This window comes from Leptidea sinapis, chromosome 11 (genome assembly GCF_905404315.1).
Source record: "Leptidea sinapis chromosome 11, ilLepSina1.1, whole genome shotgun sequence".
NCBI classification, from domain to species: Eukaryota; Metazoa; Arthropoda; class Insecta; order Lepidoptera; family Pieridae; genus Leptidea; species Leptidea sinapis.
The window spans coordinates 6,136,956-6,156,797 of NC_066275.1; the positions used below are offsets into that span (position 1 = coordinate 6,136,956).

The window sequence follows — 19,842 nt, forward strand, 5'->3', positions numbered from 1 at the left end:
TGAAAAAGTCAATGTCATAAATAATTCAATAGATACGTCAATGTCACAAGCACATCACACGTCATAGCATAGTATGGTCGTAATTCTTTAGCAAAGAGGATGTAAATTGTTCTTAAATTCAATAATGTATTGAATACTAATGAACAATTCACTTCCTTCAACAATCGATTTTTAATTGATATTTGACAGCAGGCTAAACTATCCCTCGCGCCTTTATGCCTTGAAAGAGTGATGAAACGGCCCGCAATATTACATTTTTTTATTAATGGGTTTTGTGAATACAAAAGAAACATTATTATTATGTATATGTTGAACTCGAAGTCTGTGTATCGGTGTCTAGAGAATACCAGCGTTGAGAAGTAAAATTCCCAACATAATGCTGACTAGACACCATTTCGGTTCTGTAATATCCATAATATTGTTATAAGAAATAAGATTTCTGTATTTTTTAACCAAATAAACCGTGTTATTATTATTATTAACTTACATAATTTATTTTTCTATTGACATAACAGCGGCTTTTGGGTCAGCTAGTCTTAAATAGTCTTTTCTCAATCAATATTTGCTGAAAAGTTAAATAAGGTCAACTGAGGGAAATGCGTCAATGGGGTAAATGCGGCTTTTTGGCATTTCCCAAAAACAAATCGAAATGCAACAACTTCATCTATCTATAGGTAGTCGTTTGAACTATATTCGTCACTTACAATAGAAACAGATGGCGTTGTACGTCGGAAATTTGACAAATCTACCATTTAATAAATTACTCATTATTACGCAAGAGGAGCAGCGAGAGGCGAGTCCCTTCAACCCTTAAAAATCTATGGTTTCTGATTGATTTTTGATAACATTTTATATTACGCAATACATATTTGTTCGTCTGTAAACGTAGTTATTTTGACTCTTAAGATGGTAATAGTTGAGGTATGGTGATTGTACATTTTAGGTTATAACAAGAAATTTGAGGATAAATGCGTCTGGTTTTTTTGGGTAAATGCGTCTGTGTAAAGCAAGCTCGGGTAAACCCCGATATCATGGGTGCTCAGCTCAACCTTTTTTAAAAGTCAATACTTTTATAGTTATTCTTTTTTTATACGTTTCTTTAAGAAACGTTTTGCACTGCAGATGTAGTCATCGTTTTTTCAAATACTTAAGCATATGTTTTATTTTGATTTCAGATACAGGTTATACGAGTAGGTAATTTTAAAATAAACGATTACAATGGTGATATTAACCTACCTATATGAAAATAGATACATTTTTGACAAACTATGATTTCAACATTATATAAATCAGAGACTTGGCCATGACATAAAACCCTCTTCGTTCAATCCAGCAAATATTTTGGATGTGGTGAAACCCAAAACGAGGAAACAGTTAGTCCTCGTCATTTTATTTTAACTGTGAACTAGGTTGAATAGGTGAAATAGGTTGCGAAGGTTCTATTTGGTAGCTTAATTTTACGGTGTCAATATTGTGATAGGTACCTACTTATTATTGAAATATTTGACACTTAATCTCAATTATTAATATGTTCATTTAGGTCATTATGCAAAAATATTTTATAGGGTTAGCTTGTATGGTTAATTTGTATGGTTATTTAAATAAATATTTAAATCATATTATATAAAAATACAATATTTTCGATAAACATACAATAATAATATTTATAAATTAATGATATTACACTCAAATGTTAAGATCATTTGTTACCTACAAATGCACTTGTATTGTTTTGGGTAATATTAATGATTATATAATATGAGGGTCAACCTACCTGTTCCATCTAGTTTAAGACAGTTATTGTTCCATAAAGGAATTTCCACTCAAATGGAACTTACAGGCTATTTTATAAAAAGTGGGTTACAAAATTGTATCTTAAACCCATTATAGTTAATTAAGAAATAACTGAAAGATTGGTGTGTCGACTTATATTACGATACCTAACTACCTTACCTACTTAATAAATTACCTTAATGTAAGAATATTTATTCAAAATTGGATTTGATATCACTTATTAAAAGTCAAAAACTACCACCTATTCAAAAAGTAAATATATAGTAATTAAAATAGGTTAAGTAGGTAAGTATAGCTTATATACATTTCGAATTTCTAATACAAATATTTTATATTTATATTATATTTTATATTCGGTCAACGGATCAGTCTTGCTATCCAGCGCGGTAATGCTGCCAGTATTCTTGGTACGCTTCCACGTAATGATAGTTTTAATTTTATGTAGTCGTCGTATTGTAAATATAGTTATAAGATTTGTTTTGTTTGAATAACTTTGACAGATGAAATATTTTATTAAAATTATAATAGTACGGGGTAGTTTTAAATCTGTTATTATATTATTATTAATAATTAATTAAATGGGTAGTTTCTATCAAGTATAGGCCTATTAATATATGTATATAAATATATAAAACATCTATACAATTTATATGTGTACACTTTAACATTAGTTGGAATAACTAATTAACTATATTAAAATAGATTTTTGGAGTTGTATGTACAGGCGGACCCCATGCCGTTTAAAATTCACAGAACAAGAATACATGTTAAAATAATACGTTGATATAAAAAAACCTTATTATTTGTAATCCATTTAAAGAATAAATTAATAAAATACTCTTTAAATGGCGCGTTTTTTAAACTACAAGCGAGTTGTACTTTTTTGAATAGGTATCTATTAGGTAGGTAGATATCAAATCCAATATTGAATAAATATTCTTACTGTTAATTATAACTGAGTTTACAATAATAATAGATTATGTAAGAAAACAATAAACTTTCCTTAGATTAAGGTCTTTGCTGCGCTCCAACTAGATACCGTAGGCGTAGTTGCAAAGTGTGGCGACTAATACTACGCCATAGTGGACGTACTCGAGCCAGTCTAGAACAATGTGTGACGTTGACATGTTCTGTTAAACTTTGCTAAAAATTGAAACTAAAATTCCGGGTTGCGTAGTTAAACTTTGTAAAAATAATACTACAAGAAACAAGGAAGACACTGGGATCACATATCATCAGTAAGTAAGTATTTTGTATTTTATCAATTTCAATGTAAAATAACATGAACCGTTACAAAATTTCAAAGATGCCATTGAGTGTCAAGATGCCACGCACACAAGCATCTAATAGATGCCGTAATAAAAAAGCTATTGTTCTTCGGTAGTGCGGTATCTAGTTGGAGCGCAGCGGAGACCTTAATCTAAGGAAAGTTTATTGTTTTCTTACATAATCTATTATTATTGTAAACTCAGTTATAATCCATTATATGTGATCCATATACTACACAATGTCTAGATTAACGATGACGTTTTTCTTTTAATTCTATTTGAAGAAACCCGCTGATATATTATGATTTATACGCATTTTTTCAAAAGTCTTTAATATGTTTGTAGATTAACGGTGTATATATTTATACATAATTAAATTGCTGTGCCTGTTTAAAAAAATATTATATAATGTTAAAATAACTAATTACAGTTTTTCACGCAGGACATATATAAATCTAATTGTTTATAAGTATATTTTTGCCTTTCTGTTCCGCCGGATTCGCCGGCTGATGATTTTAGATGGCACATGTGTAACAAATGCTATTTTTATTTAAAAAAAAACAGGGTTATGTTGAGGTTCCACTTGATAAAATTGTAAACTAAATCAGATTGGGAACCTAGAAAGTTATGCGGGCAAATCCGCAGTGGCTGCTTGTGTAGGATAAATAAAAAAAAATCCACAAATTTTTTTGTTAAAATATATATCTGTCTGAACATTCAAGACTAAATAAATGATAGCAGGTACATAGTTAACACTTCAGTGTAAACAGCGGTATTACGGTGAATTTTACAGTTAAGATAAACATTTAGAGATCTAATGTAGTGGAAAATATATTTGCTCTGTACGTTTTCACTTTCGAGAAAAACTTAACTATAGGAAATACTCTCCTCAGTGGTATTGCCACTTTCGACAAACACACGATTGACGATTTCTTTAAAAGAAGTAAAGCCAGTTAGATATACTTATGCTTTCTATGTGATCATCAAGTTTAATTATACTTGCCGCAATATATAAGAAAGACGCTGTTAGTTTGTTTGGGTATGTTTTAATGACGGTCCTTGTTACAAAGAGATCGAAGAATATCAAATTACTTATTAATTTTAGTTTATAATTTATAAGCTTTTAAGAAGCCAGAAAAAATGCAGTTTAAGATAGAATTCATAGGAAATAGCAATATGTAGAATAGTAAATGTCTTTTAGTAAAGAGCGAGTTGAAATGGGCAGCGTTCGGGAAGCTCCGTAAAATCTTCTCGTCACTAATATCACAGTGTCTGAAGACGAAGGTTTTTAGCCAGTGATGACATACGGAACGCAGACGTGGTTGTTAACTATGGGCCTTATGAGGAAGCATATGATCGCTCAGAGGGCAATGGAGAGGTCTAATATCGGAGTTTCCCTGCGAGCTTGAACCAGAAATGAGGAAATCCGCAGGAGATCCGTAGGTAGATGGACCGACGATCTGGTCAAGATCGCCGGAATAGGTTGGATGAGAGCAGTTCAGGACCGATAGTCATGCTGATCTTTGGGGGAGGCTTTTGTCCAACAGCAGAGATCTTCCGGCTGAAATGATGACGATGATGAAAGAGCGAGTCTAGTCTCCCACACTTTTCCTAATCACGGTCGGCGGAACATTAATGCAAGTAATTGGAGGGGGTCGTAATATCTAGCTCCACTTTAACGGAGCGCAGGCATTACAGAAGGTGATAAATCTAGTTAAATTTAAATTTTTGGTATATTATTGAGTTCTGTGATGCTAGGAACACATAAAGATTCTCGTACAATTCTGTTCTAGAAGGCCAAGTTACTTCGCCATCGCGGAGGGTCATAATAATCCGGCACAGTACTACAATGAAGCTCTTCCTACCTCGGGATTTTTTAGAACTTGAAATAGGTAAAAGAAGATAAGGTATACGCTGAATTGGTCTATAATGATTGAGTCAAAAAAGTGAATTTAGCAAAACACCTTTATTAACTGACAAAATCTAAAATCAAGACTGGTCTATACATAGCTTAGCAATGGGTGTGACTAAATTGAGTTCAGTTTTACCCTAAAAAGTCCACTGAGGTTCTCGCTTTCGTCTGTCTACCTTTGTCGTATCTCCTCGGCTCACGTAATATAAAGTGACAAACAGTGACTTTTTTCATTTTCTATCAAGTATGCCGTTTGGCATTTGCCCCTTCTAATATAAAAAAAGTCTAAGTCAAATGGGAGTAGTGCACCTCTTTAAAATATGTTTCCAAGTGTTCAACAAAAACATTTAATTATTTATTATTGCTCTTAAAAGTCAGCAACAGTACCAATTATTATTGTGTTATTTATTCACCAAAAAGTATTAAGTACATAGGTGTAAGAACTTATCTCGTTATTAGGAAAGTCGTGAGATGTAGAGAGCTCAACTAGCCCAACTCCCCTACAGAAAAATGTACAGTTAAATCTCGAGGCGAAATCCAATAACAATATCATAAGATTGTTATGGAGGAACATTAAATAATTAGTCTGATTAGCAAGTTTAAACTCATAATAAACTAATGAAGTAATCTTGAGCGTCTCTTAATTCGAGGACAAGCCCTTATCTCCACGAGATTGCCTCAAGCGGGCTTCATTTAGAATTTACGACTTATGTTATGGAGCTCGTTAAACTATCGTTGCGGGAGTTTCAAGTCATCTTAGTATTGTGCTAAAGTTTGCTAAGTTTCGATATTATACAGGAACAGGCATAACATGTCATCATCACGAACGTTACCAACAACTATATGAAACTATTATAACGATGTGGCTTTATATTTTGATAGAGCTCAAATGCATTATATTATGTATTTAGTACTTTCGATTATAGAATGTTATTGCATACTTTAATCAAGCATTAAAATATATTTATTCAATAAAACAAATTTTTACACATTAAATTAAAACTATCATTACGGGGAAGTGTACTAAGAATACTGGCAGCATTTCCGCGTTGGATAGCTATGCTGAATGAATTTGATCCGCCACCCTTGGTGAGGGTGGTAGGTAAGAGCGTGTTGCCCCACCCGAGTGCCTGCAATTTTAAGCGACCTGGACACACCCAAGTCGATCCCGATGCCGACCCCACACGTTCTACATACCCATACACTAGCATTATGAGGTTATTACACCGTTTTCTTGCCGACCGCCGACACTCATCAACTAAACGTGGATCAGTCATCCTTCAGTTACTATACTGCCACAATATCTCTGGACCTCGCTGGATTGTGAAGCCCTCTCCCTTTCACCCTCTAGCGCTCGTCCTATTGCGTCAGGGCGGCTTTCAGTTTCATTATCATTAGATACATTTTCATATTTTTATACTATGACTGCTTTTGAAGTTTTCATTGTTACGTTTTAACTTTTGTTGTTAATAATTATGTAGTTTCTGTTATTCTGTGTTGCTATAATAGTTCTGCCAGAAAAATCAATTCTTTTTTTTACCTAACCCAGATTCTACATATTAATAATTTAAGTCTCGTGTTGCATCAATAATGATATATAAACTACCTATATGTTTATGATCCTTTTAAAAATACTTGAAAGTATAATTTAATATAATAGTTATTTTCCTTATAACAATAGGAATACCGATGATAATCAAAGATTAATAACTAATACTTATCTAAACTATTTTTCTATAATAAGCTTTATTTCTAGTCTACAAACTCCGAGCAATTGTTAGCGTTCGAAAGTAATTAAATCATATTCGCATGGACGAGCGTCATTTTCTCACGTCTCTCTCCTCCATGGACTATTAACTATTAGGTACTTACTCGATGGAATTTATATACGTTGTCTCTTTCGTGTATATGTTATCATATATATGGCCACCACAGCTACTAGCAGTTGTATGTTTTAGAATGTTATGTGATTTACAAACTGTTACATACATACACTTGGTGTTCGATCATGTGTGACCAATTTTGATTTTTCAATGTGTGTATTAGCTACAGTAATCCTTAATCTTGCTAAATGAATCCACTTATATTATTATGATGATTGAATGATTATTTATAAATAAATTTAAATGTTTAAATTAAAAATGGCTCTGCTGTAAATCTTACTACTCCACAGCTGAATATCTATGGCATCTGGGACTAGATTATTATTATTTTAAAATCGCTTGAATTTCTGAGTGGTCGGGGTTAAAAGCTTTTCGGGTCCAAACATTTCCCAAAGAGTTACATTGAAAATGAGGCTTGTTCAGTAGTACAGGCAGGAGATACGTGAAGGAGGAGCGGGTCCTCACTAGTTTGCAATAGTCTTCAATAACCAATAAATAAAGTGACCAGATGTCTACTGGTACCAGGTGTCCTTGTTACGTGTGCTAATTTTCAAGTATTTTTTTTTATGTAAATAATGAGACGAGCAGGACGTTCAGCTGATGGGAATTGATACGCCCTACCCAATACAATGCAGTGCCACTCAGGATTCTTGAAAAACCCAAAAATTCTGAGCGGCATTACAATTGCGCTCGTCACCTTGAGGCATATGATGTTGAGTCTAATTTGCCCAGTAATTTCACTAGCTACGGCGCCCTTCAGACCAAGCACTGTAAAGATTACACATTACGGCTTCACGATAGAAATAGGCGCCCTGGTACCCCTAATCTAGCCGGCATCCTGTGCAAAGGAGCCTCCTACTGGTGACCAGGCGCCTAAATAAAATTTCACTTGAAAAATGATTAAAACCAATAAAAGGTGCAATTAAAGTATTGCATATTCTCCTTGATTCGTGTGCTAATTATCAAGTATCTAAAACATCTTGAAGGTTAAGGCTATAAGGAACCTAAAAGGATCGAACCATCTTCTGATTCCTCTCAAGTTACAACAGAGTTGGGCGGCGACACCATCAGATGACCGATATAATTTTGTATGTTGTCTTCTTCTTTGTGTACCTTCTTCCCAGTGGAGGTTGACTATCTTGGACGCAGAAGCACGGAAAAGTAACACAGGACTTAAGCAAAAGCTTAAGTCCTGGGTTACTTTTCTTTTAAGGACTCTCTTAGTTTTTCAGCTATGATCTCTTCCTTCTCTCTGTTTTCCTCGTATTTTTCCCTTTTTTGCTACTACTACTTTAACTTCGTTTTCCGAATATCTCTGATCACTTCAAGTTTCTTCGACATCATCTACAGAACCGTCGCAATCTAGATCCTATATATTGATGTCATTCCAGAACCTAGTTTTCTATTCAATATACATAATCTTTTTAAAGTGATTTCATTTTAAATTTGGCTATAAATCATCGGTGCACAGAGGCATGCGTCACTCATAGATAATCGCAAAATATTCATTCTCCTAGGAACTTTTATCTGTTATCGGTGAGTGTAATTATGAAGTGAAAAGTTGTTAAGGCATGTTGGCTATATTTTGAGATGGGAAAAAAACCATTGAACTCGCTACAAAGTTAACGTTACCAAAAACGCTTCATTTAAAAGTATTTGTGCACAATAAAATATTTCCTGACGATTCAAAAAGTACACACGTAATTGTTCAAGTTTTCACTTCTGTTGGTACTCCCGGAGCTTTCCCCGCTATTTTTTATTAGTTTATCTTTTTCTATGATGAGAATGAACTCAGAATTTTGGAAACATTAATAATCTGAATGGCACACTGCGTGCGTTACTTTGCGACATCGGGTGTTATGTCACACTAGGTCAGTAGTTTTGCTAGCTAAGGCATCTCTAACTAATAAAGTGCTTGTATACCACTTATTGTTCGGCGTACAATACGGTGTCGCTTTGTTACTTTGTCGTCATCTTGTGCAAAGTAGCCACGCACCTGTAATACTTCTAGACTTAAAGTTCTGTGTAGATACGATTATTACTCATAATATTAAACTTAATATAGTTTTTTTACTTATAATGTAGCAAATTAACAGCATTATTTTTATTTAAAGCAATTATCTCCTCTTTTCAGCCTCCTTTTATCAGAAAAGAACTCTTTATTATATATTAATTACTAAAACATTGGTGGTCATCGCTATTGTGATACCTCTGTTGTTACAAGCCAGTTCTTGTGCTGCAGTGGTTACCTCCTCTTTCTTATAGTAACATATTAGGCGTAATTATACCAATATTAAATAACATATTATAATTAATAATTGCTCAATATTAAAAAGTTCACAGCCTAATTACGTGACTAAAATCATTGAGGTTATCAGCAGCGCGTTGATGTCTTTTGTCAACAATAAAAGCTGCGCTTGCGCATAATGTTATCATTTAACGAACTATCTCACGACTTACGTTACATTGTATCTTTAGATAGAGATAAACTTAATGTTCACCATCATGGCTATTAATATGGTTATCTTACATATTAAAATATATGTTTCTCTGAGAGCAATAAAATTCGGCATTGCTCATTTTAATTTTGTGTTTACCTTATGTTTGAAAAATGTAGAGCCTGTGTTACGTATACGGTCTCCCTTGATTGATCAGCTTTCGAAGAAATCTTAAGCCAGTGGATTGAGATTTTAATGTTTTCTGATTTTATTTATTTAAAAATAATTACATTTGTAAGAGATTAAAGTAAATTAACTAAAGATTAATTGTTTCGTAAAATTAAAAGGATTTACTAAATCCGATGTTTTATTATTATTTCGAACAACGTGGGCGCAAGTAACATTGTTTTATATGATGTTTCGAGCATGTATATGAAAGAGTAAGTAATTATAGTTTCATGCAAAGAAAATGTGTTTAGAACTTATTTTTTGGTGTACTATAACATTTGGTAGAAACATTTGCGCCTATACATATTTGATCAAGGTGAGATACAGACGAAGGTAAAATATTGATGACGTACCAATGAAGTAATGAAATGTCAAAGCCTCCCGACCACGCTCTCTTGGCAGTAAGCAACGGTACTCGTACTGTGGCGGCCAGTGAATGCGGTCTACACTACATGAGGTCTATGCCCCCTTAGAACACGGCGCATCTCGTGCGCACTTAAACAAACGAATATTATTAATCTAAGAACAAAGATTGTGCTTTGAAAACGTGATAAGTGAAAATGAAATGAGTGTTTGTATCAAAGTGACTCTGTGAGTTAAAAGTGGATTCTCAAGTTATCTTAGTGTATGCAGTCTTCGTTAAAAGGCAAGTAAACATTATGCATTCTAAATGACCACTTTAAATATGAATTAGCGTCTTCGTTGGATTCTATGTTCCTGTTGAATATTTGTTTGAGTAATTTAAATGGAATGATAAACGCAAGAGTTTTCTGTTGATATAACAACCTTTCAATTTATTTGTCGTGTCTTGTACAATGTTGCTTTCAAACCGGTATAGCCGTAAAACAAATCTACCGGTAAACATTTTTTGTTACCAAAAATTATCAAATTTATTCTAAGTTTCAAAGCGTTAACTATGAGTTAAAAATAATAACTGCAAAAAGATTAACAGTTATTTTGTTTATTTATTGGAAATGTTTTTATAATAAAAAAATTAAAAGACATAACTGACAGAGAACTTAGGCGAATAGCGAAACTAATGTTTGGTTTAGGTTGAGATCCATAGTACTTATACTTTGCTCAGACTTTACTTACGTAAGACGTTGCTGAGTGTGATAAAACGCGAACTTGACTTTTGCATTGGGCTGTCTTAGCATAAGCTCAGTCTAATTACAGCTATCAAATGACTATAAAAGCGAAATCAAAGTTTATGCTAAGCATACACTTAGCTAATTTCTACGTAAGTAAAGTCTAAGTACGCTCTATAGATTTCAGCCTAAGCCAAACATTAGTTTTGCTATACGCCTAGATTCTCTTGTCTGTTTTTTGCCTTAGATTTGTTAAAATCAAAGAAGAAGATTATCTACACCTTTTTGTTTTGGAAGGTTTATCTTAAGAAGTTTTTAATATAAAGTGGGGGTAGATTCTATGATAGATATTGTAAAAAAATCAAAACTGTCGTAATGAAAAATACGGATAAAATAAACTGCCTTATTTGAAGGTAGTAAAGGTTAATTAATGATTTAATAGGCAGGACTACATTGCTAACTGATATAATCTTTAAATTTTAATAATATACACTATATATACATATGAATATACAGATGAATAGAAGGAGGAATACCTCCTTCTATTCATCAGTGTGATCAACATGGTCAAATAACTATATAGACATTAACTATAGCATACGAATTAGACCCGGCCACGCTTCACTGTGGCTAGTCTATAAATAGACTAAGAAAAACATGTCTCATATGAATACAACTAATATTCAAAACGACCGGTAGAGATCTTAAAAAGATTTGAGATTTTGAATAAACGAACTTAAGATTTCTATTTATATAGTAATTAAAAAAATACTTATACATAAATACGTTGTATTAATATTTCAAAACAATCGATAATAAAATTGGAAATTTTGATTGAACAAAAGAACAATTCAAAATAAAAAATGAAATCCATTATTGAAAGTCAAAAACTTCTTCGGACGGCCGCAAGAAACACAGCGGGCTTCATCTTTTTATTTTATAAAATTTCAATAAAAAGTAATAGAATTATTGTATAATATAGACAATGATAATGCACAGCGACAATCGTCAAATAAAAATAGTTTTTTCACTAAACAAGCATTTAAATCATGCTTTTTCGTTAGTACCAATTGGAGCTAGCAACAATTTGGCAAAGCAGTCGGTGTTAAACTGGCTTCGCAATGTACCTTCAACTGTGAACAATAGAATAAGAGCAATTTGGTCACGATTCACGATAGTACTTGCACTAGTTCGTACGTGACCCACTCAGCTGTATCAAACTATCGAGCTGGTGTTGTAAAATCTCGGAGAAGTGGATCTACGTGAAACTTACCGTATTTCATTGATATATTCAACGCTTTTCTGTTATTTGATTTACAATAACAGATAAAGATGGATGATATTTTGATTTCATTATATTAGCGCTTTTATATGTTTTAATATTATAAATGAGTACTTTTAATTGAAAGTAAGTTTTTAATAATTTTGAACCGTGAACCATAAAGTATTAAAATGAGATAATAGAACGCAGAGCACTTCACGTTTAAAAATGATTTAACTGTAATTTTAGAGTATACCTCAATAAACATGGGTGTTCTAAAGTATCATACTAATTGTAATTTCCAATGGCTTAAATCTAAAGCAATTCTTGTCGAAGCACCAAAACTAAAAATAAACTATAAAACAAAACCTATTTGTATCTATTGCTTATATGGCGAACAGTGTTCGGAGGAGTGGAGCGAATAAGTGAAGAAGAATGACAAATCAAATATATAAGGCAAGTGTGGACAAGTCGGTCGCGGGAGACCTTGTAGGACATTCGTCGACTCAATTGGGGACGTATTAAAAAAAAGGAAAGGTCTAAAGCACCCGGAACCGGCGAGCATGTATGAAAAGAGTAATGAATGTAGAGGAAGCGCGTGAGATTTGTAAGGAAAGAAGCACGTGACATTCTATTGTCTATGACTACCCCGACGGGAAACAGGTGTGTGTGTGTGTTCGGAGGAATCGTTTGTGTTCATTCCAGCAGCCGCTATAGCTTCAAATTACAAATTCTTCCTGCACCATGATGATGATATTTAAATTAAAAAAAACGTTATAAACCATACCCAGAACCATACGTTATTAAAGTAGATCCTGTAGATGAGCTACAACCTGACAATAGAACAAACATACCAAGATTTACGGATCATCCGGCATGCGAATAATCAGCTAAGTTGGAAGAGCGATGAATACTTATAGACCTTACATTTTGAGGTGATTTGTCGCAATGTATTCATTATTTAAAAAATTGTAGAACCCAAAAAAAATTGTAAGTACTTTAAACATTCTAATATGGAAAATTTTGATATCCACCAGCAAAATAGTTGTGTCACGAAATCTCAACAAACAAAGTCAAACAATACAAGCTCTACTAAACTCGAGGAGTTGAACTTGTTTAGATTACGTTTATAAGCGGTTTACCAAAGTATAATGATCGTAACGACCATCGTAATTGGATGTGGATATAGTTTCTAAATTGTTGTACGAAAGGCGGATTACAATAGATTGAATTTTGTTGAAAGTATTGTATATGAGTAAAATCGAAGGGTCTGTTTCTATGTCGATTACAGCTTTTGAATTAATACATATAAATATGTGACACGGTATAAATACAAGAAATCAATATTTCATTTCTATACGAAGTAAAAAATATCAACAGTTCCTCGAATTAGATGTACCTTTATTCTGGATTTTGTACTTTGACATACGAAAATTGGTATTTGCAGTTTTCACGGATATATTGCGGCAAAGTTTTCGTAACATTTAGAGTATGTTTTCCATTCGAAACATAATATATAAGATTGCAGGAAGCTATTTGAAGTTTTTCGAAATTATATCAAAATTATTAGTGGCTTTTTTAATTGGCAAGTATCATTTTACGTAAAAATATTCAATAGCCATAAAAAGGAATGAAAAACACGTCCGAATTGGATTTTAATACCACTTTTCCGTCCGCGTATTTGTATGAAATACATGATCTACTTTCGGCTGAGCTGTTACAACAATACCATAGAAATCTAAATAAGAAAGTAATAAAAAAATTCTATAATTTTTTTATGAGTGCTAATTCCTTTAGAGACGACTTCGCCTATATATAGTTTAGTAAATGTTTTAAGGGTTTGTATATACTTTATAACAAGATCCCAGAAAATGTTAAAAACAAACGTATTACGAAAATCAATGGAATTGCAAATAAACGTTTATTTAGTTAAAGTTTTTATAACATAAATGACTTTCTTAATGAAACCACAGATTGGGAATGGAGCGACCGCCCTCAAGCTTTTTCTCAGGTCTGAGGCATATTTATCGAATGGGTGGTAGTTTTTGACTTTCAATAAATGATATCATATAATATTTTGATGTAAAATATTTGAATTTGAATATACATTGGTACGTACGCTTGTTACGCTTCGGATATTGAGGGGCTTAGCAAAGCTGTGAAATAAGGTATCAAAACGATGGTAATTCGAATAAATCAAGAATCTCACATTGAAAAATGACTGCTATATATTTTATTTTAAAAAGCAACAGCAGTCAGTAAAAAAAAGCCTTATAGTAGACTTAAATATAAACCATATTTATGTGTTGTTTCACGTCTGCCGTTCCGAGTATACTAAATACTACTGAGTAAGTAGTGCTGGTCAAGTCACCTTATGAGTCGACACTTTTGCCTCTGGTAGCTACTTATTCTTTTTCTTAGTCTACAATAATTATATTATATAGTATCAAGATGTAGGTAAGGAAATAAATAAGAAAGAAGTACAACAAACAAGAAGTATAAAATTGAACCAAAAAGAGTAATTGAATTGTTAACGTTGAGTACATAATACGGCGTTGTAAATTATTTCAACGTTTTCGACGTAACACCGGTTTGTTGTATAACTCTCTCAGTCTGACGGATTTATAACATAAGTTTCACATCATTCGAGCGATGATGGTTACGACGTTATTTGGTTCAACCTTTCAATGGAAATAGTTAACTACTTGATGCCCTAAACAAACCATGCTTGTAGACCCCTAAGCATGCTAGGATCATCGCTCTTTAAATATTTTAACGTATATATACAATATTATCTTAACTTATTGCCTTATGTCAAGTTATATGTAAATAAAATCTCCTACACCTTTAGATTCTTTTGACTCTCTCGTACCATATAGGTAGTTTGTTATTCAATTCAAATTAGCACTGTATTTTGAGTAAACTTTTATATTAATGTATCCGTTCAATATTTTAGGCTTACAATCTAAAACACGCATTCTTGGCAGCCCGGCCAATTTGAACCAACAACGAAATACACCTAACAAGGAATTTCGTACCAAAAATATTGTTCATTTTTGGGCATTTATCACTACGTTAGCTCTGGCTTATATTGATGTCTCGTTGAGTTTACAGCACAGCGTGATCACAACCAGCTTAATATTTTATAACATAGTTGTATATTATTATGCAGACAGTGGTAGCTTATTATTTGATTTAAAAATAATTTATATATTAATCATTGTTTGCAATAGTGTGTGTCAATAGCGTAATTTGCTAGGTAATATATAAGTAAAAAATAGAGTAATAATAGGGCTAGGAAATTGTTGATCTTCAAATCTCCAGGATTACTATTGTAAAGTAACCCTATTACGAATCATCATACTTACGAAGATCCACTGTGAAGACTAGGCAAACGATATTCCCAAATACTGTATAGACCCTTAAGTTTAACTTGAATGAAACCATATCAAAAGCAATCAAACTACCAGAAAGCTTCTAAAAGTTATAAAATAAGGGACAGTAAGGTATTAGTGCCATCTGTTATAAGGAATATATCCAATCGTATACTTTCCATAAAACGACCATGAAATAAACTCGGAAAAGGAAATTTTCACTCATTTTCATGCTCAAAATATTATAGCCCAGTCCGATATGTTGATCCCGGATCACAAACGAATCTAAATGTCATCACTTTTGATATTTTCCGGGATTTAGTGCTTTATATGTTCCATTTACGATTTGGAACGTTACACATTTTGTTATCACAATTTTGTTAGCTTATTGTATATTCGTTCCCTATTGCGTAGAATCTGTGTTATTTAGAATTGAATAAAACTCTTTTCAGCTTGGTTCTCTTATAATATATATCAAATATTATTATTTTGTTTTCCTTTGCACGAACATCAAAATATCGGCAACTTATTGATTATAATTATACTAATAAAAGTCTTTATTTTCAATCCTTAATTATGTACAATGAGTCTTTACCTCACTAACCTATTTATAATTATTTTTAATTGTAGGTAATTACTATTTACACCGATAATTATTGTATGTCTTGCCTTTCGTCATAGGCCTCCCCCAAACTTTTCCACAGTGAGCGGTCTCTCGCTTTTCTCGACCAGGATGCACCTGCTACTTTTTTTATGTCGTATTCCCATCTAAGACGTGGTCTGCCTTTTTTTCTTTTATGTTGTCTAGGATACCATTCAGTAATATTTTTTGACCATTTGTCTTTTCCTGATCCTGATGTGGCCTGTCCATTTCCATTTGAGGTTTTTAGTATAATATTTCACATCAGTTATTTTAGTTTCTTCTCGTATGTATTGAAGTCGTATTCTGTCTTGTATTTTTATATTGAGCATATCCATATCGCATATCTCTCCATGCTATGCTGACAAGTTTCTAATGCCTTAATGTTTTTTTTGGTGGGGCTCCATGTTTGACAGTCGTAGGCCAAGCTGGGTAAAATCCAAGTACTCAAAACTTTTCTTTTTGCTTTAATTGGTGTTCTCGGATCTGTCATTCATTATACATAACAAATTTTAAATTGTAAAAGTTCTTAATTTTACTCTCTGTTACGAAGTTGAGTCGAAGCTTACATTCTTGGTGTTGCCCAACTATAAGTATGATAACTTGGTAGTTTCTTGTTGTGGAGGAGTTCCATTGCATATCTTTCTTGTCCAGGTTCAATCAAGTCTAACACGTTTGTAGGCTTGTGTCTTATCGTTTTCAGTGATAAATCTAACTATTGTTGAGGTATTACTCACAAGCTATACTTACGCAAAAATATTAATTAAAATCAGCTATATAAGCAAAGAAAATTAACGGTGAAGAAATAATATGGAAAAATTACTTTATTTTATTAATAAAACTGATAGCAGTTTAAAATTAATTTTATTAAAATGAATGTATTTGAACAAAAATATTTCAATAAAGTATAGGACTTGTGAGGTTTCCTTGAAATTAATTGTTTCGAATACTGCATAGTAGGTCAAGTAGTAAATATAATTTCTCTCTAGTATATGCGGCACCTAGATGGTTTATGCTTTAATTGATTAAGTAATATTATAATATTTAAAAGTAATAGAACTTTCCGTCTTTGGAAGTTTGCGAAGGAATTTTTTAACAATCAACCAATTGATATAGAAGAAATTAAAACCGCTTGTACAATTAAAATAAGTATTCTTTATAAAAACACATCGATATAAAAAGGTAATATAGGCTTATCCATAATACCAACGTATTAAGCAGTTAATTATTAAGGCTGGGTTGTCTTATATTAGCTGTTATAGTTAAGGTTTAAGTTCTATTTAACATCAGTAACACTGACTTTAACATAGACTGCGAAATGTGTTGCCATCGTATTCCTTGCCATAGTTAAAGTTAAAAAGTGAAATATCAAGTCAATAGCGAGTATTTATTTGAAACTTTTGGCAGGTCGCTATTTAACATTGACAATAGCTGTAGCGGCGAATATTGGATGAACTAACAGTTAAAGCTATGACGTAATTAAAAAGTTAGTTGGTGCACAGGCATATCCTGTAGTTATAATAATTATTTACAAAAATGTTAAACTATACCGAATTATTTAATTGCAATTTCATATCCATATTATTGGGACTAAATAAAATATATTGTGTTTGTACATTAATTAATAATAATATTAATATTGTCACACTTTTACGCAAATTATCTTGCCCCAAACTAGGAATAGCCTGTACTATGGGTACAAGACAACGATATATTTAATAATATAAACTTACTTTAATATACATAAATACATATAAATATTCACGACTCGGAAACAAACATCCATATTCATCACATAGATGTTTGCACCTACCGGGATTCGAACCCGGGACCTCCAACTCATAATTAATACAGTATTAACTATGTGATCATTTACAATTCCGTAATTAAAGTTAGTATAACTATGTATAAGTGTCCGCTGTTATTTAAGTGTTCATAGACAACTATGTAAAAATGTGTCAAAACTGATAATGTCGTGACACCGTTAGCGACACTGTAATGTGTAAATTGGTTTAAGCGTTGGCGGACATGTTTGTCGAGTAAAGAGTCAGTTTATTGAAATATTTTTACTGCAGGTCACCGGTACTGCTTGTATATGTACAACAGATAGGTTATAGCAACCAGTGCGGGTTACTTTTCTCCCCTGAACATTGACGTAAAATAAATACCTAGACTCCCAATTGCCTATAAAATGTGATCAAAAAATGTCCGTGCGGCGTTGTATATACGTATACATTAACATATACAGATAACATTAAAACATTCATTCAAATTAACACCTTATTTCGTGGCAGTTATGTTCTAAGTCTATTGTATACGCTCATTAGATTAAACGCGAACACGAGGCAAGAACATGTTGTTTTAGAAATTGAAATGTAATCATATAGCAAAATTAATACTTTCTCATTGCGTGGCGTTGTATTCAAAGCATAGTCGAAACACAACAACTCTACCGCAAAAAGTTGTAAGATCCATGTAATATCAAGTCGGCCAATTGATTCAGTCCCTACTTAAGAGTCTATCTTAAGTTATTATGTAATTATCAAACAAACAACATCTTACAGTGACCGTATCATTATTAATAATCTTTTATGTTTTAAATAAACAGATTGACTTGGCCGTGAAAACACAATGCATCTTTTTTTATTAACACAATGTTGCACAAGAAATGCAATATATTAGTTCCGTTTGGTTTTGCTCGACTTGGCGGGGGTACCGCCGTGATATCATATAAGCCCGCATTTGCCATTTTTAACTCGGCTTAAAAACGTTATTATATTCTGCACAACACGGAAATGTTTAAAGTACTTATTGAAGTTGTTGAAACATTCGTTTAACTTAAACACGGCCAACTGATAACGCAAAGTTAGGAAAGCTAAAAACTTTTCCAATATTGAAACACAAAGTCGAGTTTAAATAAACCATTTACAATCAGATGGAACTCGTCTTAGGATTAAAGTAATCCTTAATTTAAATCTACCGCTACTAATTCGAAAATTGCAGATATATTTTACGAAGGAGGCAAAGTTTCGAATAATTTTATGTCGTCAAAATGGAAAAATAATAGGCTAATTTAAACTTTACTTCGCAGAGAATTGGAAATGTTATTCGAAATCGGTATCGAGAATTATATTTGTAATTTTCTTATAATTATGATTTACAAATTAATATGGACCATAAAGTTTATCTCAATGGAATAAATGCGTAAAGGATAATCTACTCATAAAGTCTAATGATGGGTTTGAAAGGCCACACTCTCCATTATTAAGTGATTTTTATAATTAACAAGCCCTCGACTTATGCAGATATTGTTTACGTGGCATTGTGAACGGCTTAAGTGAATTAATTGTGAACTGTGAATCGTCTAAGGGCTTCAGTTTTTTGTGTGGAATCGTAATTCGTTTACAGTCATAGATAGTTGTGCCATATCGGTTCAGACGGTTCGGAAATAAGTATATGCATATTATCTAAAACGCTGTTATATAATTTTTACTATCGTAACAATTCAATTTTATTTACAAATACGGATTAATACATGGATAAGGTTCATCATATTTTATCACGATATAAATAAAGTTATTAATAAATGAATAGGTTGAAAGTTAATGATTTAATGTTAATTTGCTATGATAATATTATCAATCTATTATGTGGCCACACCGACACAGCCGCAGCTCGTAGAAATGATTATTTATTTAAGTACCGTATTAATGTTAGTCCCTCGCCGCGTATTTAACATTAACGATAGCTTTATGAGTTTACAGGTTTTATCTCCTCCCCCGCGTATTAACGTTTAACTTACGGATATTCGATAAACGTCATAATAATGTTGTATAAACTGCCACGGCGGCTATGAAACGCTGTTGAAAATTTAACGATCAAATGTATGATTATTGCACTATCAAAATATAATTTATTACTCTTTGAAGTGATATAACTTCTTACGGGAGGGTAAA

The 19,842-nt window shown here is 32.5% G+C and overlaps 1 protein-coding gene across 2 annotated transcripts in view; it reads left to right on the forward strand.

Annotated features, from left to right (window-relative positions):
• The first annotated feature begins 9,938 nt into the window (after window positions 1–9,938).
• The window catches only part of LOC126966691 (protein artichoke), a 441,824-nt gene continuing 431,920 nt past the window's right edge, over window positions 9,939–19,842 (forward strand). For both annotated transcript variants that reach the window (XM_050810872.1, XM_050810871.1), the window contains exon 1: window positions 9,939–10,169. The gene's annotated coding sequence lies outside the window, so the exon portion shown is untranslated. The remainder of the gene's footprint in view (window positions 10,170–19,842) is intronic.